Here is a 23,279-nt window from a genome sequence, read left to right on the forward strand (position 1 = left end):
TACAATGGAAATGACAGAAAAAATTGTAAACATAATAGAAGCTAGGAACAAAGCTTTAATCATTGAATTTATTCTATAAAATTAACAAAAGAGAAAATTTAATTTAAGTTATACAAATAGTCGTTCTATGCAAACAAATATATGCTTTAAAAACATATGGTTTTGGTTAATGAAAATGAAAATTCAATTCCATTTTCAATGAATATAAATCGAAAAAAAGTACATTTAAAATAATCTGTATTTAATCTTCGGTGATTGTATTCTCTTATTTTAACGAATACAATAATAAAAAAGCACTAAGCAAATAGTGAAGCTGAATGGTTAACTTCTTTGTAAGATAATTAAGAATTGAATACAAAATGAATTTTTTTAAGTAAAGAAGCCTTTATATTAACTTCCATGCTCTTTTATTTTGACCTTATTAAAAATTCTATTTATATTATTTTGGAATTATATTTATTTCATTTTCTATTAATTCGAATTACTTAGATTTTTAAGTTATAAGTTTAATGCTGAACAATAATTTAAGTGTAAACAATTGACTAATTCATCGCTGATGTTGCATTTATTGTTTTGTTTTTTTAAGTATAAAATAAATATGTAAAAAAGAATTCTTCAACAAAATACTGTTCTATTCCTAATTTTAATCAGCTCATGTGTAATTCTATAATTAATTATCTAAACTGTGTAATAAACTCTGTTCTTATATTTAAATATTTAAAAGAGTTAAAGCATTTTTATTAATTATATAACAATAAAAATTTATATAATACATTTAATTAAATGTTGAGTAGAATTTTAGTTTTTATATTTTACATAAATCTGTCGCTTATTAGCGTGTTCATTTTCTATTTATTTCTTTTTAAAAAGCGTGGCTTATTATATTTCGCTAAGCAGTACATGTATGGACAAATTCACTATTATAACATTTAATACCAGATGGACAGATAATAAAAATAAATTTTGTTTGGCATCATGACAATGTTTTTATGCATAGCATAAGTAGGAAAACATTTTTTATAAGTTACTATTTTTTCGAAGTATGTTAACTTAGGACTTTTATTATCCGAAAAAAATAGAATAAATTTTAAAATTTATTTGTAGTTACGCAATCTGAAAAGTTGCCCACATAAATTTTATTGGCATAAAAAAGAATTATTTCATTGGGAAAAAAAATTATTAAAAACTTATATTTAATGAAAATTTATTTATTAAATATCAGAAGATTTTTCAGGAAAAAACGGAATAAAATTTTTACATAATTATTTGGAAATCTCAGGAATGTCACTATATTACGCTAAGCTTCTCTTATGTATATTTAAATAATACTTTAATGCTAATATTTTACTACGCGAACTTCATTATAATGACTACACTGTGGCAAAGGGGATAGAGCGCTCACCTTCCAATAGGGTGAATCGGCTTCAACTCTCAGTGACGGCAAACCACTTTGCAGACGTAAAATATCCTCAGTGGTGAATAAATCATAGGTTAGTGTCCCCTGGCTGTCAGGCTAACCGTGGGAGGTTTCCGTAGTTTTCCTCTCCCTGTAACGCAAATGCGAGTAAGCTGCATCATGAAGGTCCTACAAGAAGGCAAATTTCTCTCGAAACTTGATCCAAGCTTTCCCTTGTCTTATGGATTGGATTCAAAATTACAAAACTACGGTAATAAACATTCGTAGTTGTAAATTCAAAATTTAGTCAGCTGTCCAATGACGATTATAAAATTAAACGACTACACTGTTTTAATTTAGTGCTTGTTTTATAAATAGAACATTTGAAATTCTCTGATTTGCAACAAAAAAAACGTCAAGCAAAATAGAGAACTTGTCTTTTTCATTATAAAGTAGAAAAAAATCCACAAAATTAAATTGTATTCATATGGGGATTTGAAAGTCAAACACAATTCCATCACGCATTTCTGACAATACAGAAATAAAAAAACACTTTCGCTTTTAAAATGTACCAGCTAACAAGCCCACTTTTAATGTCGGGATGTGCGACTTTGCATAAGAATAGGCGACATAAAAGAATTAAAGTTCAAGATGCAAAGGAACACCTTTCAATATAAATGAAGACGTTTCCTTCCAAGTCATTCGAGAATCAAAGAATGCACAACATGCTTTCAAAAGTGTGAGGCAAAGATTCGTTTCTGCGTAGATTAGAATTTGATAGGCTGCATTGTAGCGGTGCCTTGTGGCGTACACAATTTCTAAGAAATATTTTTCTTTTGTCCCTCCCAGTGTGGAATGTGCAGTGAATCTTGGAAAATGCCGAACGAGTTAATATATACAGGTACGGTTTTCAGAAGTCTTCTCCGCATGAATAATTAATTGTTTGCAGGATTTACTCTGAATTCGTTTAAATTTTAAAGCGTCCTGCACATCTCATTACGCTAGATGGCAAATGGAGGCGCAAAAGGAATTTAGAATTTAAGGAGAACCCCCTGTGATACTTAGATTTAGAACTCTCGGGTTGTATTATGAAAATAAAACCCTGTGAAATGTAACTTCAGCGTGACTTCTCCTTTATTATTATAATGAGTTATAAATGAAGTGGAAAGATGTTCTCGTGAAAAGTTTTTAATAATTTTAAAGCTAGATATTATGAGTACAATACCAAAATCATGATCTAAAAAATTTACATATTTTATTAAAATATTCTACTATGCAAATATCTTGAACAAGTTTAATTTTGAATATCCCTGAGAGAATACAAATTTATTATAAACTATCGTTCATAATTTGTTCGAAAAAGATTTGGTAAAACGTAATATTTCATGGAATATTGCTTTAACGTATTGTGCATTACATTGTGGGGAATGTCTTTTATATAGAGTATACAAAAAATAAGAAGAAAATGAATTAATGCTTTTAAAAACATATTTTATTAAACTATTCTAGCATAAAAATATCTTGAACAAGTTTAATTTTGAATATCTTTGCGAGAATTCAAACTTCTCGTAAACTAGCTTTTTTAGTTAAGATAAGATGTGGAATATAAGAAATATAGCATATAAGAAATAATAGGAAAATGAATTGCTTTTTAAATCCACAGTACAAATTCCAAATTTCTGAGAACTGTTATATGTGTTACGAACTTAGCTTTTGAGGAAATTTGACCTATTTTTAAGCTGTAAACTTCTTTAAGGTTGGCCTCTTCTTTAAGAGATTGATAAATGGTGAATTATTTATATTGTTTTTTAATATGCCTATCAGATGGAAATAATAATTTAGAGTTTCTAAGAAAATATTAAAATAATTGTTTGCTGCCTAAAAATTCTGTCTAAAATATCATCCAATATACTATTTTTAGTTTTATTGCTTCTTATTTTATAAACATTGTTGTTTTACATAGCTCTTTGTTGAATGCGTCTTCCTTTGCTCTCCACTGTTTACTTCATATATTATCAATTTTTCGCTAAGTTGAGGATGTAATAAAGACGTCTTTACATATTAAATAAATTAGTATACGAAATTAATATACATAACCCATATGATTTATTTCCACGAAAACTTTACAGATCATAAAATATTCTTCGACAATCCGTTCCAAGTTTCCTTCGTATGGCTATGTACAAGGAAAAAAACAGTCATTGCGTTTTAGATTTCTTATTAATTACTGAATTATATCGTGATTGTGTGATAAGAATTCTGTGCTACGGTGACGAGGCTCTTTAGTTTAATTTTTCAATGTTTTGTAGTAAAAATTATGAACTTTTTTCTATGTTCAGAGAAAAATTTAAAATTAGTCATTTCATAAGTATACTCTATTACAAGTCATTTTATAAATATGCATCACTTTTAATTTCTCAAATAATTAATCTTATAAAAAAGAGTAGACATGCTTTGTGTTCTAAATATTTGGTAATTTATACGTTTTTAGACTTTTTGTAGAACCAATATTTTTTGGTACTTTTTATAATCTGAAATAAAAAGCCATTAAACCTCCCTAAAAGCTTTATCCATATCTGGGAGAAGTTTTAGTATGCAATTTAGTACACGCTCCTCGAAAAATCGGCCAAATTTTAAAACTATTTTACTTTTTACTGTTCAACTTTAACTTCGTTACATAGACTAATACTTCTTTACATAGACTAATAATTCGTTACATAGACTAATAATTCGTTACATAGACTAATGCTTCATTTATATTGTAACAGTTGAATTTATTATTTGACAAAAAATGTGACATTATGTGACAAAAAATTCTTACCCATTGCATTTCAATGGCTTATTGACAAATGGTACCAACTGAATATTAAGTAAAAAAATGCAAACCATTAAGTTTAAACGCATGTTGTAATCAACTTCATAAACATATAGAACTTACTTTTGAATAAAAAGGTTATCGATTAAAATATTGTGTTTAATAAAATTGTGATTAAAATTAATTTCAGCTGATAATTCGAAATTTAATAAAATGTCAAACAGCCCTTTTCTATGATGAGTTATTCGATTAATCAATAATAGGCTCAATAATAGGCCATACTCTTTTTAAAAAGTCAATGAAAAAAATTTTGAATTGTAATCAGTTAATAATTTTAATAATTGCGTATAAAACCCAGATGACATTTTATTATTGGATAGAAAGTGATCTGAGATTCAGCCCATAAAAATAATCACGGACATTCAAAATGGAGACTTCTTAAACTTTTTGATTTGCCATTTTTAAATGTTTTATGAGTAATTTCCATTAAAAAATGACGACGAAAGTTTTATATGTCGTGCATGCAGTTTTCTATTATAATCAATATACACTCCTTGAAAGTGAAATTGCAACACCAAGAAATAATGCACGTAGCGTCATGCAAATTTCAGGAGCGATAGTAGTGAGATGGATATGCAAATAATTAAAAAAACAGATTAATAAAATCATTATAAAGCAATTTATTCAATATCTAATGTGGCCACCTCAGGCAGCTATACAGGCCTCAATCTGGCGAGGCATGCTATCAATGACTCCATTGATGGTTGCCTGAGGTAACCTTTGCCAAGCCATATTCACTGCTGTGCGCAGATCATCGATGGTTTGCGCCATTGGTCCTCTGTTCATGCCACGTCCAATGAGATCCCATAGGTGTTCCACGGGATTCAGATCTGAAGAGGCTGCCGGCGGGGGAAGGATGTCAAATTCAGTCAGGCTGTTAAGAGTTCGCCGTGCGACATGCGGCCTGACATTGTCTTACTGAAATACCGTGTTGGGTGCGCCCTACAACAAGGGCAGAACAACGGGATACACAACTTGTGTGACGTAGCGGTCCGCTGTCAAACTGCCGTGAATGTGTACCAGGGGCGTTCTGCGATCAAACATTATGCCACCCCAAGCCATGATGCCCGGTGTAAGACCGTTGTGACGTTCGACGTAGTGGGCTGGTTCGTAGCGTTCTCCGGGTCGCCGCCATACCCGTCGACGGCCGTCATTTCTCCACAGACAGAAACGAGATTCATCCGTGAACAATACCCGATGCCATTGGATGGTCCAGGTACGATGACGATGACACCATGGCAGGCGTCTAGCCCTGTGTAAAGCGGTCAACGGTACCCCTGTTGCTGGCACCCGTGCACGTAACTGTACTTCATGCAATCTGTTGCGTATGGTTTGGGTGGACACAGATCCACCTGCTCCTGAAGGCAACCGGCTTCGGATGGCACGTGCCGTGGAGAAAGGGTCTCGAATAGTCAACTGGTGAATACGGCGGTCTGTGCGCTCTGACGTGCACCTGTGCGCACCACTTCTTCGGCGTGCACGTAGACCTTCCTGAATCCATCGTGTGACACAACGTTGGATGGTACTCACGTTGTGCCGAACACGAGTTGCTATTGCGTGCAGCGACAAACCAAGTTCATGGAGTTCGATAATACGGTCACGTTCCCCGGTCGTTAACTGATGGTATTGAGCTCGCCAACGTCTCAGAGGCATTTTCTACGCTTTTTTGAAAGTCGCAAATGCTACGCAAAACCTCAGATGCCGTTTATGAGAAGGGAAAGTTGCTGGCCTTTATAGTCCGAATATGCGTACCACGTGATCAGATGCGTGCGCAAATTTAATCATTTGCATATCCATCTCACTACTATCGCTCCTGAAATTTGCTTGACGCTACGTGCTTTATTTCTTGGTGTTGCGATCTCATTTTTGAGGAGTGTATGCTTCTTGAGGCAATATATAACCCGATTGCTTCTCTCACCAATTCTCACTATTACTTAACAGCCATTTTGATTTTTTTGATAATAAAGAGATTGTTACCTTAAAAACAATACTTATTAATTCCATTCTCAATAATACAGGTCATATTTCGTTAATAATGTACATTAGTCTTAATCAAATTTTCTTGATTAATTTTTTAAACGCTAATTCTTAAAAAATATTTTTGGCAACTTTCTCTAGCAACGATTACATACTACTGATATATAATACTTTGTACACGGTTTTTATTAATTTTAATAAATTTATGCAATTTTGGTGTCTTACTAGCAGCTTGCTTCACTCAGCAACTCCTACGATTACTTCGCAATCATTTTGATTCATTGACGATAAACAAGTAAAAAATTACAAATTCAATAAAATTCAATTCTGATTGAAGTTTAAAATTAATCAATTAAAAAGATCTAAAAAATTTCATATTGTATTTACTCAGATTTGGTACAAATTTATTTTCAGATTATATTAGGACAAAATTTTAACCTTATAACTTTGCACAGTTACCATTGAATTTCATCAACAAATTTGCTTTAAATTCTTTTTTTGGTACCCCATCATAGTTTTTTATAATACCAAATCAAAATCCATTTATTTCAGTCTTCATAGTTAAGAATCTGGATACGAATTTCCCCGCACAAACAGGCCCTTGGGTTTCAGGTAGTTCTAACAAGTATAGCTATTGTAACAAGTGTATGGAATTTTCTCAGAAATCATGTTTTTTTTTCCTTGACCGAAAGTTATCCCAATTAAAAATAGAAATAAAAATTTCTATTTATCATCATAAAAGGGGCCGTTTACTTGATAAAGTTGAATTCTATTTACTTCTTACCTTCTGTAGCTGAAGCTTTTATAATGATCATTATAACAGTAGGCATGGTAACAAGTTTTAGAAATGCTTTTGTTTGTTTAAAACTGACAAAAATGAGTAATGTGAGTTAATTTACTCATTATAGGTAGTTACATTATGTTCACATAGAACCTGACAAAGGGTAACGGACTAATTTTGCTTGGGAAGAAATTCACGCTAAACCAGTTACACATGAGCCTGTATATAAGTATTTAATCTTTGCTTTCACATTGCCCTTTTAATCGAAATAAAATTTAGAGAGCTAATTTCAATCAAAAAGATAATTAACATAAGAAAGTCATAAAAAGAAATAACTCCGCAAGACAAAAGTACAATGTTTTCCGAATTTCAGTACTTTAAAAACCTCAGAAAGGCGCGAACACTCACGAAAATTTTTTTTCCCGATACTTGTACAGCGCAAACCACGTGTTTATTTTCTTAATCTAAGATACATATGCAAAACTTTATTACACTTATATACCAGATTATAATGCCGCAAGGGTAACACACAACATTAGCTTCTCTAAATTTCATGCTTAGTATACATTGTTCTTAAGTTAGCTACCATAGATTTTTTACAGCCTTTTACTTTTTTTCTAAAAAAAAAATATTTAATTCATTCAAAGCAATATTTCAATAGTGATAAATTAAACTTGTTACAACAATGAGTCCGTTCAAATTAAATAACATATGTCAATGAAACTGCATAAAAATCCGATAAAAAAATATGATCATAGAATAAAGGAAACCAAAAATAGTTCTCGTTTTAATCATACAAAATAGACGCGATTATAGAACTGATAGAAAAGATAAAAATGGAAAAATCCAAGAGCAAAATTACACATCGGAGAGAAAAATTATCATAGCATATTCTCAATGTGTAAAACACGCTTTAACGAGCTCAGCCAAGTTATGCTTATTTGGAATTCCGTTTCATTTGCACGCAGCATCCTTCCTTTTCTTTGCAGCTTTATCGACCTAGTCTCTTTGAATTTAGAAATCATCTTTTTTCTGTTCTTTTTTATATAATGGAGATTTTACAGTGATAAATTACACTTAAAAGGAAATCTAAATTGAAACGAGATTTACCGTTCATCAATTGCGCCATGTATTGGGCACATTCTCCGTCGATATCATGTTAGATATACCGAATTACATTGTTATCCTTCCACCAAAATAGACACTTAAGTAATCTAAATATGTTGAATTTAATTATTTTCAGCATTTGTAACCTTCAAAAGAAAAAGACCATTTTTGCTAAAAATAATCTTATAAATACAATATATAAAATCATTGCTCCTAGTTTTTAGTAACTTCTTTAACATATACAAGTCTCGATGTACCAACTAATAAAGAATGCGCTCATTTAATGCCATTTTTTGTTCGCATTTCAAACCGAGAAAGGATCATTTCTTAACGTTGAATCAATGGTAGAAAGAAAAATGATTTTATTCCGATTACTCTCTCTTTTTTCTTACACAGACAAGAATTCTTTAACTTTCTGATTTTATTTTCTAAAGATTTTACAGACTCCTTAGGGATCAACTTTTCCTTTATCTAAATGTCACCATTAGCTTGAGGCAGTATTTCTTCCTTATTGATCTTCAATATATAGTTAAAATTCAAACTCTTCCATCTGTGAAAGTTTTACGCATTAATAAACTTGGTCATTTTTTTTCCTCTCTTAAACCCGTTTTTTTGTTATTTTTCAGCATGCAGAACATTTAAGAGCTCAGCTGATCTCTTGGTATTAATAAAGTCGGTCTTAATATTTCATAAAAAGGAATGTAATAAGTGCTTCAAAATGAAAGCAGTTCGCGAAATAACTTTTATCACAAAGTGTAAGAAACTTTAATGCCTCATGGAGCGACTAAAACAAATGAAATTTTTTATTAAATATTGAAGCCGAGAAAATTACTATTCGGCAATACATAAAAAGTCACATTTAAAAAAATGAAAATCATAAACTCAAAAGAATAGGGTTACTAGGCTCTACTTTCAAAGTTTTGATGAAACCTCATTAATATTTGAAATTAATATTAAGATATATTTGTCCGTTTTTTTATTATCCTTAAATTTCTTTTTTACTAATTAGAGATGAAACTGAATAAATCAATGAAATCTCTTTCAGACACATTTGTATTTCTAAGTACTTATTATAGATTGGTGTTTTTGCACTAGATCATGAGCCTAGACTCTAATTTACAATCTAGTAACCTTTAATGACTCACTCTCTACTTTGGAAATTTTTTGGAGTTGGTCGTAATTATCAGGCAAGATTTCATGTCTATTTAAACTCTGATAACTTACCTGAAAAAAGTTGGGAGTTAAGTTTCTTTTTTATTTAAGAAAGTTCCAAACAAAAGAATAAGGCATTAAGGGCTGCTAGATTGGAAAGTCGCCGCCCGGGAATAGTCTGTTTGAAGCGTTCTCGATGTAGTTTATGGGTAAAAAGACTTGCAGTTGTGGTAAATTTGCACTAGAGATCACAACATACTTCTTTCCAAACGCTGACATTCTTATTTTATAACGCTGTATTAGACAAATATATGTTTTTAACTATGTTCATTATTAATTATGGTTTTTTTATTAATTTTGCTTTTAATTCCATTAAGAATGATAAAAGTTGTAAAAATTGGTAAACATAATTTGCTGTAAAAATGGTTGTTGTACATAAAAAACAGTAGAATTATCATAATAGACAATATTCATACTTTATAAGAAAAACAAAAAAAGTACGAAACTATAAATGAGATGCATAGAAGCATCGTTTCCAATTTACCTTTTTGATTTGAAGATTTTTTTTAACTAATGTTAAAAAAAACAACACGTGTACGTGAAAAAATATGTACTCCATTGATAATAACTAAACATGTCACATTTGATGATAATTATACCTATTTATGTAAACAACCAGTTTCTTTCAGAATTGTTAGGGGATTATTAAGGAGAATTAGTTACAAGATACAATACTATGTCTTAAATCAGAATATCTAATTCATACTACCCTCTCTTAGTAATTTTCTAGATAAGCGAGAGGTACTAGTTTATACCTTACTCTTAGTCGGTAATGCGGCATAATGACGTTTGAGTGGAGAGTTCAACGTCAATTAAATGCCGTTAGCAGTGCATCGATATCCCTATAATCGAAGTGTCAAGTATATTCAGTGAACTGGTGTAAATCACTGATATCCTTGCAGGATGGTTGACCCTTGCCTTCCGGTACTAAATTTACTAAGTCGTAAGACATACATTAGGTAAACTTAATACCACTTGCACTTAACTAGTTTACACAGTTACCAAAATTTAACCTCAATATATTTAATTCATACTTGTTGAAAAATAAATGCGAGGTGACATAATTTTCATAAATATTGCACAATTATGATGATTATTAATAGCCATTGTAGCAATACATATTTCCTGGCTCTTAAAATTCGTTTAATTTCATGAATTCATATATTTTTTCTAATTTGTAATCCTGTTGTAATTAAATTAAATCAATAATTTAATTTTTATCACACTTCATAAACAGTGAATATAAATACATTTATTACGTTCTTCACAATCAACGTAAAGGTTAACTTTTTAATTCAATATAAATATTCAGTGTTACGACTAAATCTAATATCAAAATCTAGTCTTAACTTTATTTGTCTACCTACTTTATTTCTCCAACCACAGATATATTTCGGTTACATGGTTGTATTAAACTCTCGTGGTCTTTTTGATGACTAAATAATCACGGTTCTTTTGGTGATTAAACTTTAGTCAGATTATTTGAAATCTAATATTAATAATGTGGGGTCTAATATTAATAATGTGGCTTCATTTTTTGCTATATTATGTATCGATAATTCGCCAAATTTTGGAACTCTCCCTATGTCCCTGAGTGTCCGTTAACAACTATTCAATTACTGAAAATTTGAACTTTTTTGTGTTAGGACTGTGGGTTTTCGAATGTCAGACAGCCTCTCAGTCCTAACGTTGAAAGTGACACGCAATGTAATGAATGCATTAGAAAAACTGTGTCTCTAAAAGAGGTGGCTTAGTATTTCATTTGTTGTTTAATATGTTTTCAATTTTTTAAATGTAGCCACATTTGTTTATTTTTAAAGCAAGACGATTTTTTTTGTTTGATATATCTCTGCGATATCCCTTTTTTGATATAAACAAATACTAAAAAGAAATTTTAACCATGCCAATTAATCCAAAATATTAATATTGGTTAAAATGATAAAAAAAAGAATGTCGAAATTTTAAAATGCAATTGAATCTTTTTTTCCACTGTTTATTGGTAAAAACACAATTTTATCATTATTATTGTGACAACGATTAAAAAAAGTGATCATTTTCAATAAATATGGTTTGCAAAATCTCCAGAGCATTATTATTACCCTTTTAAGGGGTCACAGTACCCAAAAAATGACTAAAATATTAAAATATTTTATTGCTTTTAATGGAACGTTGAACTATTTCAAATGCACTGAAAAAAATCATCTCTCTATCTACATTTTTAAAAAAGTTATGAATGAATTTGGATAGCCCTAATACAAAACCTTGCTCAGCAGACTGACTCTAAAGTGCTTTTTCTCATATATGATAATTTTGTATTTTAATCTTAGTTAAATCCTTAAGGATTTTTTCCTATTTAAGATAAAGCTTTGAAGTAAACTATTTTATTTAAAGTATAATACACTTATTTGAACTGTGCATGGAATAAGCATTTTAAGAGGTATTATAATTTTTACAGCATGATATATATACTTAACAGGAATTTTTGACCTTTTTTTCGACTTTTTTACAAAATCTATAAAAAATATTCTAATTCATGTATCAACAAATGAATGCACAAAAGTAAGATGAATATTGTAAGCACTAGGAAAAAAAATTTTGAAAATATGTTAAAATAAGAAAGCGTTAAGAATTTTAAAGCCTTAAGAAAAATTTTGAATTTTTTCATTTTCTTTTAAATTTAAAAAAAAATTAAACAGTTTATTTTTTTAAGATAAATTATCGATTATAAGTTAAATGAGCATGTAAAGCATCCCCAAAAAGAATGATTATGACTTTATTTTGAAAAAAATATTGTTGCAAGGGTACTGTGACCCATTCAGGAAATAGAATTACATATAAATATTGGCTAAACAAATGTTTAAACCTTAATGGTCAGCGTGTGGTGTAATATTCTGCGTGTTTGACAATAATAGCTCACAATAAGATTCGATTCTCAGTCAAGGTTTTGCATTTTATTCAGCTGTTAATTTTTTCGTGTAAGAATATAGCCGACGGCTTTTGACTACTATCCAGAGCTTTTAGGAAACCACCATGAATTGACTCCTATGGTCAAATGAGTTTAACGAGATTTGATGAGCCTGATATACATAATTTTTTTTTAATGCACAGAGTACTACATTTGCCATCTCAAGCCTTTCTAGGAGACATTTGAGGCAAATGCATCTCAGTAATCAATGATTTAGGTTTCAGAATATATATATATATATATATATATATATATATATATATATATATATATATATATATATATATATATATATATATATATATATATATATATATATATATATATTTCTTAATTTTTTGTCACCATTATTCATCTATAATTGTTGAGACTAATGGAAAATGGAATAATATAAATGGAGAATTTCTGTTTTATCGCTACGTAATAATAAGCAATAACAAAATGCTTATCTTAAGTTTGCGTGAAAAAATTCCATGCAGATGTAAACTGTGAAATTTGAAATTTATTGCACTAGTTTCGTAACTGTAATAAATAAATAATTACCGAAAGGAATTCGAAAAAATAAAGTATGATTATTTCATCACGCAATTTATTATGCCTTTTTTTTGGTCGGTAATTTTTAGAAAACATATAATTCATAAGCTTATATTAAATTAAAATTATGAATTAAATAACATATGTCACTTTTCAATAAAAAACTTTATAAGTTAAAAATGCTTCAGTTTAAAATCAATCTTTCTGAATTTGAAGCTCATGAATAGAGATTAATCAACCAGCCTATTCAACCGCCTTTGATTAAATAAAATCTTATAAAAACATTTAGTTTTAAAATGGGTAAAATACTTCATTGCAAAAATTTTCTAACCTTTTTTCATTGTAAAAAGAGACTGTATAAATTTTAAATTTTTGTAAAGAAATAAAGATACGAAAAACTATGAAGGGAAAACAAGTGTGAGTTAGTTTTCATGTTTTAGCGTGTAAGAGCAAAATAGGTAAATTACTATTCGTTTTTTCATCACTTGCTTCATTTAAAATTGAATTCAGTTTAATATGAAATTTAAATGTACTTCTTAAAATTTTTATATCTCACTAATTTGAAAATAAAAAAAATATGCTCAGTAAATATTCCTTCATTTTATTTATGCGAATCAGTATTATCTTAAAGTACATCACATTAAACATTTTAGTTACTTTTTGAAATATACCTGAAAGTTATTCCTCTAAATCAATATTTAAAAACACCAAATATATTTGAACTGATTAATTAGTTTAGAAAAAAATTTCCTGATATTTTTTTCCAAAAAAAAAATTCCCGGCTAAGTTCAAGCTTTTTATAATATCTTTTTTTATTCTAAAAGTAATTTTCTTCTCAAGTTAAACATTTACAATAAAATTTACTAGAAAAATATTAACTAAATGAATCATTTTCAATTTACTTAAGGCGTTTTTAAACCTACTTCATTACCTACTTTATACCCGGAATGTTTTCATTTCTAGCAAATAACAATTATAACAGCTTAGATAAAAGGGAAAAAAAGGGATTTAAAAAATCAGTTAAATGAAATAAAAAAAAGTAGAAATAAAATAATCCTTCACTTAAAATGAATAACTATGTGCATCAAAATCTCTTATCGCATAAAACTCTCTTTTGCATGCTTTTTCTAAATCAGTGACTAAATTTTATATATTTTAACTACTAAAATATGCAGGATGCTCTGTAATCATTGTTCTCAATTTATATTCCAATAATACTTTAAAAATATTTGTTAAAAAGGATGCACATCTGTTAAAAACCACTTTTGAAATATGACGAATCTCTAGGGAGGATGGTGAGGGGGGAAGCTAAAACCAGTTTAGTTTCCCAAAAAAAAAAAAAAATTTTCGAGTAATCACCACTAAAATCTTTTCTGTTTCATGTGTCAAAAACATAAAAGGGGTTTAAATTTTTTTGCAACTAAATCTTTTTATCTAGCAAGTTATCAGGTTATAAGATAATTTTTTTTCCTTGTATAAATATTAATTTGCGACATTTTTATTTTAATGCTTAACAAGTGTTCTAAAAATTTTATATTAAGGGATTTTATTACGACACGCAATATATAACGTTTTTGGAATGGATTCAATTAAATATCTATTTTTTACATATATTTTAAATATGCCATCATCATTCAAGTGCACTTATTACGAAATTTTTAGAATATTTCTGATTATTTATGAGTTCATTCACATTAGTTTGAAATATATTACAATTAAATATTTCAAACTCAGAAAGAAAAAAGCAATTAAATAAATTTCCCAAATTAAACAGAAATCTATCAGTCCACATATAACGATAACTATTTAAAAAACTAGGGACTGTCAATCACTCAGATATGCACATTTTATTACCTACACAGTCAGTTAATCAGGGACAGAAAGCTCATAATAGAGACATAAGTATAAAAAAATAACTTTTCATTACAACTTCTAAGCAATTTAAATAACATTTTGCAACACCTTTTAAAATTTCTGATTTGTCTAAACGTAATTCCAAAAGCAGTTCTTTCTAGTTATTAGTCTTCTGTACGCAAAAGAAAGACCTTGAGTCAGTTTGTCAGATGTGACAATGTTGACTGAAATGAACAGCAACTGCTCAGTTAAATCAAAACCGAAATTATTTAAACAAATTAAAAAAAAAAGACAGACGATTGAACTATTCAAATCTGATACTTTCTCTTGATGTGCAAGATAAGCAGAAGTTCTCTGAAATTCTAAGATTCCGAAATCCAATGAAGGAGCATGTGAATTAAACAGAGAAATTGAAACATGTTCTGGAAGCCTTCTCCATTTAAATGTCAAGATTAGAACTATGATGTGTTTAAAAGATAGAATTAAAAACTTAAAAAATTAAGCGCAAAATAAAGATAGGATGACTGAAATTACTGAAATTAATTTTGGGAGCTCTAAGCAAAATTCACTTTTTTACTTTTAAAAATGCAGTTTCTTATTTTTTTTAAAGTTTGATTTATGTGTCGCTTTACAATAATTTCTTCAAATCAATACTGTATACTATCTAAACTTAGCTGAGAACATATTGTGAGTCAGAAAACTTCAGCACAAATTTTTAATTTTTAAAATCAAGTGCAATATTTTAATGCAATGCTTTAATGCTAACTTAGAACTATAGCGTGTTTAAAAGGTGAAGTTTAATGTTTTTTTATAGTTTAGGATATGGTAATCGAAATGTTTAAAAGTTTTTGAGCATTTTAAACAACATTCCGTTTAATCAGCACTTTTTACAAGCTTTAAATAATGAGCTATATTATGCAGTAACTGTTTATTAATAGCAAAAAAAAGTATTGGATTATGCATAAGTATAGTTGAAAAAGGAGTTTTTAGATAATATTTCTTAAGTCAGAAAAGTCACGACATGAAGGCCTGAAAAAAATAAAATGTTACTTAAAATAATCTCACATTTTCCCTATACAGTATGAAGTAAAAAATATATTTCTACTTTGAAAATGAAACTCGATAGTCAAATCATACAAAATTGAAATGATAAAGCAATATCCGTTTCTTCTTTTTCAGAATTCAACAGAAGTATTATTCATCTCATTATCTAAGTCCTAGATTCAAATTGCTTTTCCTTATTCATGATATGCTTGATTTATTTTGAATTTAAAGTGAAGATTTATTAGAGAATATTTTTTTATCAGCGAAATAAGCTTTCTATAATAACAATTGACGAACATTTTCTTTTCAATAATCTTCACATTTCTTTTCCAAAAAATAATTGAAATCTAGAATTGTATTCCATTAAAAAAGAACGAAATTATTTCAATTTTTTCTCGGAAAAAAAGTAATTTTGCTAGTAAAGAAACTTTACTTGTATTAATCTCAAGCATGCATGATTTTTTATGCCTCAAGAACAAAGGTAATTTTTACTTGAATTAGAATAGCCATTTTATCATTTTTTCTTCATTTTAATGAAACACGTACGCATGTTTATAAAATAGATTTTTCTTTCATCTGATTTATAAATTTTATGTTAATATTGAAAATAAAATTTTAAAAAAAAACTGCCACCGTAATAATAATTATTCAATGCACTTATTGAAGCATATTTTTTAACAATAAAAATATTTAACCAGCAATAAAGTTATAATAAAAAACTAAAATTTTCAATTTAAATTAGAAATAATAAGTTTAAGAACGTTTCTACAATAAAATAAGTTTAAAATAAAAAAGGTTAGAACTTTAGAAGCATTGACTGCTATTTTGCGTGAAGACAGTACATTTCTTTTTTATTTGAAAATAAATAGTTGCCAATTCCTTTTATCTGCAGTTGCACAAAATTTTAAATTAAAACACTAAAAGCCTTAATGAAAATACATGCCTTTCGCATTAAAATAAATATTACTTCTGTTTAAAATAACTAATAATGTTATTTCTTACTTATCATCAGAAAACTGTTATTTGAAGATCATGGGGTCATATTGCTAAATGACTTGGAAAAAAACATCATAAGCTTCACAATAAATTTCAAGAAAATTGGCGTAACAACTTTTTATTTTTCTATTACTAATGCTTTGAGGGCTAAAATAGAATTTCATAAAAATGATTAAAGAAATTTCATTTTTGACTTTTTTTTGTAATATGAAGTTTATTGTGCAGAAATGCCAAATATATTTTTTTCTTACGTTGATTTCTCTATTGCACAGCACTATAATGATAAGCCACGTTCTTGAATTGATACGGAGATTGTTCTTTTTATGAAAATAGCATTTTTATTTCAGGCAATATGCTACTTCTGTTTATTGCTTTGTTATTGAAAGGAATTCAAAAAGCACCTTTCGGAAAAAAAATTGTGGTTTAAATTAAAGTTAAAATATAATCGTTGAAAAAAGCTAGGTCTCATCACTATATTGACCATAGCTCTTAATTTTACCAAGACTCTTTCCTTTTGAGAATTATTTATTTAACCAACCTACAGAGACATAATCCTAAAGTTACCTAAGTAATAACTTAGCCTAAACCAAGTCAAAAGTAACCCCATGATCTTTTTTAAATTCTCGTATATGCTTACCTCATCGATCGTTTAGTTTACATAATTTTTAGCACCATTAAGTTTTGTTGCAACAATATATCTGGCATTAATTTTTCAGAAAAATTAAAGCCATGTTTATTTTTGGGGCATTAAAGTCTACTTACCAAGAAATCCAAATTTCAATAATTTTTTGAGTTCAATTCTTATACACAATTTTCAATAATACTAAATATTTCAACCTTTCAAATCGTAAAGAAGGAACTGAGACCGTTACAAATAATTCTACCAGATTGATGTACTTTCTCTTAATTATTTACCTAATTAGTACTTAATTGCCCATTTAACAGATAAAAGTAAAGTTTTTAATCCATCACAAATTAAACGTTAAAGATCACTTACATGCACATATGCGTAACATAGGATATCCTCATAATTTAAGTGTTCATAATATAAAAAAATTATTATTTAAAAGGGACGTTTTTGCAAATTAAAATAGAACTTGTATATTCATTTTACAATATTTAGCCATGCATGAAAGCAAAACATTTAGGTTGTGGAACACTAACCATGCACACATAAAAGTGGCTACTTAATTTTCTTCGCTCTTAATGTTATGTTTTTGCACAGAGACATTTTTAATAATCCAAATGATAACAAATTTTATCTCCCTTATTTTTGAAATAAAAAGTTCAACTGTGAGGAAATAAGTAGTGCAGTTACAAATTATTAGAATTATCAAGAAAAATTACAATCTACTATACAATCCTCAATTTTCATTATTGCTTTTATTTTTTGTATATTTCTCTTAGAAAAAATTAATTAAAAATAAAGAAACATGTAATTTCAAATACAGAATACTAGAATAACATGAAATAAGAATAGGACGCAGTGAACAGAATTAATTTAGTTTTTTTCTTTAGATTCGAGATAAAAATAGTGTGAGAAACAAAAGAACTCTATTCTTACACAACGGAAGATTCTAAAATGTATTTCGTTTTTCTCGGAAAAGTTAAGTGAAATTTCTTGTATTTATAAGACGTCGGGTGAATTTTGTATTTACGAGCTATTTTCCAAAAGGTGAATTTTTTTCTACCTCATCGGAACTTCACAAATTGTTGAATAATTCCCAAAGAAATGGAAAAGAAAAATTTAAATATACATATACCACGAAATGATAAAATACCTTAGATAATACTTTTTTTTTCAAATCTAAAGTAGTTTTGCAAAAAGTTCTAGAAGATGTTTATACAAATGTATTAATTACAAATTTTTGGTTGTATACAATTTAAACAAACATAAAAATACTATTTGTATTACGAAATCTAATCTGACAATGTACTAATTAATATTTGGCACTAAAGTATTTATCAGATACGCATCTGTGTATAATACCTAAAAAGTAAACAGATATTTTCTTTACCATATTGAAAAACACGTTTATAACTTTTTTTAAAATATGCAATTACTAAATAAACTATTTCTAATATATTCAATAATTACGTATGCAATAAGAAAGTAATTTTCAATAATTATAAAATAACATATTAATTTTACTTGATCTTCAGACTTTATTTTCTTAGACGTGACTAGTGGATTATTCAAGGCATTTAGGCATGAGGCAATTTTCTGAATTCTGCTGATTTCCCATAGTTTAACATTAGGTGTCGCCAATAACAAAATAAAATCTGTTCATTTTTAAGTTAATTTAAAATTTCTTTAACACTGTATGGAGATAAATGTGTTTCGATATTCTTAGTTATATAAAATATATATTCAGAAATCCTATTCATTTACACGAACATTCAACAGCGGTAGCGGATTCAACTACGAACGAACTATTCAATGATCACCTGCAAACAGTCAAACTGGCGAGCATTATTATTTATTTATTTAGTGATAAAACATGCATTTTTCAGGCCTGTATGATCAATTAAGCCTTATAAGCCTTTGTCAAGTAGAAGGATAGACAGCACAATACATAAAAAGCACGAAAATGCAGCCATGATAATAGTGGGAATCGAACCAGCGACCACCACGCTTCGTGCAGTGTTTCATGGGAGAAACCTCTCGGCCAGAGAGACCTCCATGATTATTTATTATATTGATAAACATGTTGTTGTTAATTTACGTCGCACTAGAGCTGCACAATGGGCTATTGGCGACGGTCTTATTGATAAACATACATATGGGCTTTTGTGTGCTCACTTACATAAATAAGTTTTATAAGGCTTTGTCACGTAGAAGTAGAGATTGCACAATTCAGAAAAAGACAGCGCGAAGATACATCCAGGGTTATAGTAGGACGAATCTGCTACCTTCAAGCTGCAGAACATTTGGTGGGCTGTACCGCTGGACCAAAGTAGTCCCACTAGTTAGTTTGGTGGGCTATACCGCTCGACCAAAGTAGTCCCACTAGCTAGTTTGGTGGGCTATACCGCTCGACCAAAGTAGTCCCCCTAGTTAGTTTGGTGGGCTATACCGCTCGACCAAAGTAGTCCCACTAGTTAGTTTTAAATGATTTCGACTTTTGAATTGTGTATGTAATTATTCCTGCAAATGGTAACGATTTTAAACAATTTGACTGACTTAGGCTGTATTCAAACAAACAATGCAACTTGTATACGTTATTCTTTTTCCCTGACCTAGGGGTTTATACTCCTTTTTCATTCTTTTTTTCGATTTTTTTTGAACAGAGCAGGCGTAATCGTATTTTTTAAGGAAGATGAACTACTCATATATTATTTTGAAAACGCACATTCATAAAATAAAATTATAATTACTAGTACTATTTACGTTTCGTTACATGGATATAAGTTTAGAGACTTGTGTTTAATACAAAGAACAGAGATAAGTGATCTTACTCGATAATGTTTGTATTTCTGCATTTCCTTAGTTGCTACTTTATAAGGATATTGTTACCCACTTGCTTAGCGACAAAAGAGGAGAAATGGTCACAGGTTCGTAAAATAACTTAAATGGAAACAATCAAATGCTAGTCAGACGCTTATTTTAATTCGATGCATCTATGACATGAAATATTATTTGTGACTTGAAAATATGCGCAGAGTTATTTCAATACGAGACTTTATTCTTTAGAGCAACCGAGCTATACATATTTCGTCCTTAAAGCTTCAGGTTGTATGTTTGTTCAGAGTAAATTTAATTTTCTTAATTTTAAAATACACAATAATTGCAACATATCCAATAAATATGAATAAACTGAAAAGAAAGGGAAAAAACTAATGGTAATGATATCTAAGTCATTAGTTTTCAAACTACAGAGTAAAAATATAGGACTTAACTGTTTAATTATGAACCTTATTATGAGCTTTATTATGAACTTCACTGTGTTATTTTATAATCGCTAATGGTTTATGTCTTCTAAAAGGGAAAAATAAAACGTGAACTCTTTATATTACTGTATAAATTTGTTATAAACGAATTATCGCTACATACATAATTTAATTCAAATGTGCTGATACTGAGTTAAATTACGTTTATTTTATTGCATCTGTAGCACTCACTGTAAAAAAATGTTTTTGTTCTTCGCATCACTTATAGATTCTTCAAACGATTATAAACTTCAAACCTTAACGAATATTTAGCAACTCGAATATTTATCTTTAAGACTCATCCACTCATTCGACATACGAGTAAATTATAAGCGTATTACAGGAAAGCTTGTTGTTGTTGTTGTTGTTAATTTACGTCGCACTAGAGCTGCACAATGGGCTATTGGCGACGGTCTGGGAAACATCCCGGAGGATGATCCGAAGACATGCCATCACAATTTTGATCCTCTGCGGAGGGGATGGCGCCCCCGCTTCGGTAGCCCGACGACCTGCTATTACAGGAAAGAGCATCAAAAATGTACGTCAGTCATCATCATCATCAACAAGCTGTAATCATAAGGCAACGCCCTAAAGTTCCTGAAGAACATAAGCATTCAGTAAATACACAAAAGAGGCATTTTTTTTTCTAGCGTAGATTAAAATGATTAGAAAGCAGTGAAAAATGTCTGGTTATGGAGTGAATTTTATGCATCGCCAGCCATGATTTGTAGATTTCGCTGAAATGCAGTACTTCGATGACGTAAAAGTCTTCTTTTAGATTAATTCCTTCGAGCATATGTAAGGCTAATGTCCAAAGTTCACAGAACGACTTCGAAATTCTAGTAAAATTAACGAAAATGCGAGGGCAAATCAGAAGAAGACAGTATAGAAATACAGTCAAGGTTACTGTGAGATTTGAACCTGTTACCTAATTTCTTATAAGAGTTTGGTAGAAGGACACTACTTCTCAATTATGAAGGAGTCATTATACTGAGTCAGATTGGCAAGGTTCTGGCCACTAATTTAACTTCATGATATTAATAATGAGAAGGGAATTTCAAAAGAATGCAGATAGTGCGCATGAGCAACATTATGTGAAATTTCATATTAATATATGATTTTTGGTTCAAATATTATAGGATTTTTGGTCGTGTGTTCCAAAATTCTTCTGTTACTCCATTATTTTAAACCATGTTTTGCCTAGTATAGGGTGTTAGTCTTTGAAGGAAGTTGGAAGTTGAACTAGAAACAGCATTTGTTTCTTTCTTCTTTCATTAATATAGATGTTATCAGAAATATGTGCACTAATAACTTAGAAACCTTTGCAATATGAATGAAGAAAAATAAAAAAAAAATATAGAAGGTTATACCAAAGGTAGCTTCATGTGATACCTACTCTACACTCTGAAATTTCAGTGGAAAAGTAAAACCCCGACTACGGAGGGTCCACCAAACTAATTTAAATCCTGGAAAAGTCTGTTTCCTTGATCTAAAGGCCTGTTTAAAACAATTTCTCTTTTAAACAATAACATCCTCATGTATATAAATGAGATCAATGGCACATCTGGTAATTATGGTTGATACTAGAAAATAATTGTTAGTCGCTACCGTAAATCATCCTGCTCAAATAACGGGAACTACGTTTACGTACGATATATTTTTTGCGCAAATTACTTTTTATATTAACTTTTTGATTTGATTAAGATTCTGAATCAAGACAACTGCGCTAGACGTGCTCCATCAGATTGGATTCGCAGCTGTAACAGGACAGCACTGAATTATATTTCTATCTCCACAAATAAGTGTTTATATCATTATTCATTAGTAACAAAAAAGGGTTGAGGTGATTTGGGAACAATCATCAGCCTACCCCTATGTCGAATACTATGACATAATTTTTTTTTAAATCTACAAACAAGCTATCCGATATCTTAAAGCATACAATTTTATTTGAGATATCAAAATGTGCCTTGATTTGTTTATGTAAAAAACAAAGCTATTTTAAATCTTAAAAAATGCACTCCATTAAAGAAAGAAAGCAATATATAAAGACATAAGCATGAATAAAAATAGAACAATTAAGCAAAAACTCAAACCTCCTACCTCAGTAGTATTTAGCAGAATGAATAATAGTCACCCAGTTTAAAAAGTAAATACACTAATTTAATTATAACTGAATATTTAATGAGATTCAAATCTGAACTCATCATGTCAGTCCTCTTAAGTTAAAGGGATGAATCTATCCAATCGGGAGTTGCGTATTTTTTGACCATTTTATATTTTTTTTCTATTTTTGCTTATATCTAGGCACTTGAAACTAAGCCGTATGGATCGTATTCATAATATAAATCACCACACTTTAAATAGAGTATGATAAGTAGAAAGTTTATCTCATATCAGATTAGGTGACCGCTTATATAAATGCCCTATCATCACTAAGTGACGTTCAGTCGGTAATCATCTTTTTTATGACGGTCTATACACTTCTTTTTTTTTCTCATAACAGCACTGAACTACTAGTTCATCCCCTCAGAGGATACCGGAACTGTTGCGCATTTAACCTTACCAGTGACCTGTGATGTCACGGAGGTGAGCACAATTACTCATG

At 29.4% G+C, this 23,279-nt stretch overlaps 1 protein-coding gene across 1 annotated transcript in view; it reads right to left on the reverse strand.

Annotated features, from left to right (window-relative positions):
• The window catches only part of LOC107453431 (adhesion molecule nephrin), a 278,090-nt gene extending 258,891 nt beyond the window's left edge, over positions 1-19,199 (reverse strand). Inside the window, exon 1 of the mRNA XM_087166005.1 lies at positions 18,894-19,199. The gene's annotated coding sequence lies outside the window, so the exon portion shown is untranslated. The remainder of the gene's footprint in view (positions 1-18,893) is intronic.
• Between the last annotated feature and the right edge of the window lie 4,080 nt (positions 19,200-23,279).

The sequence above is a fragment of the Parasteatoda tepidariorum genome, chromosome 6 (genome assembly GCF_982258835.1).
Source record: "Parasteatoda tepidariorum strain Cologne lab strain chromosome 6, Ptep-v5.0, whole genome shotgun sequence".
Classification (NCBI taxonomy): Eukaryota; Metazoa; Arthropoda; class Arachnida; order Araneae; family Theridiidae; genus Parasteatoda; species Parasteatoda tepidariorum.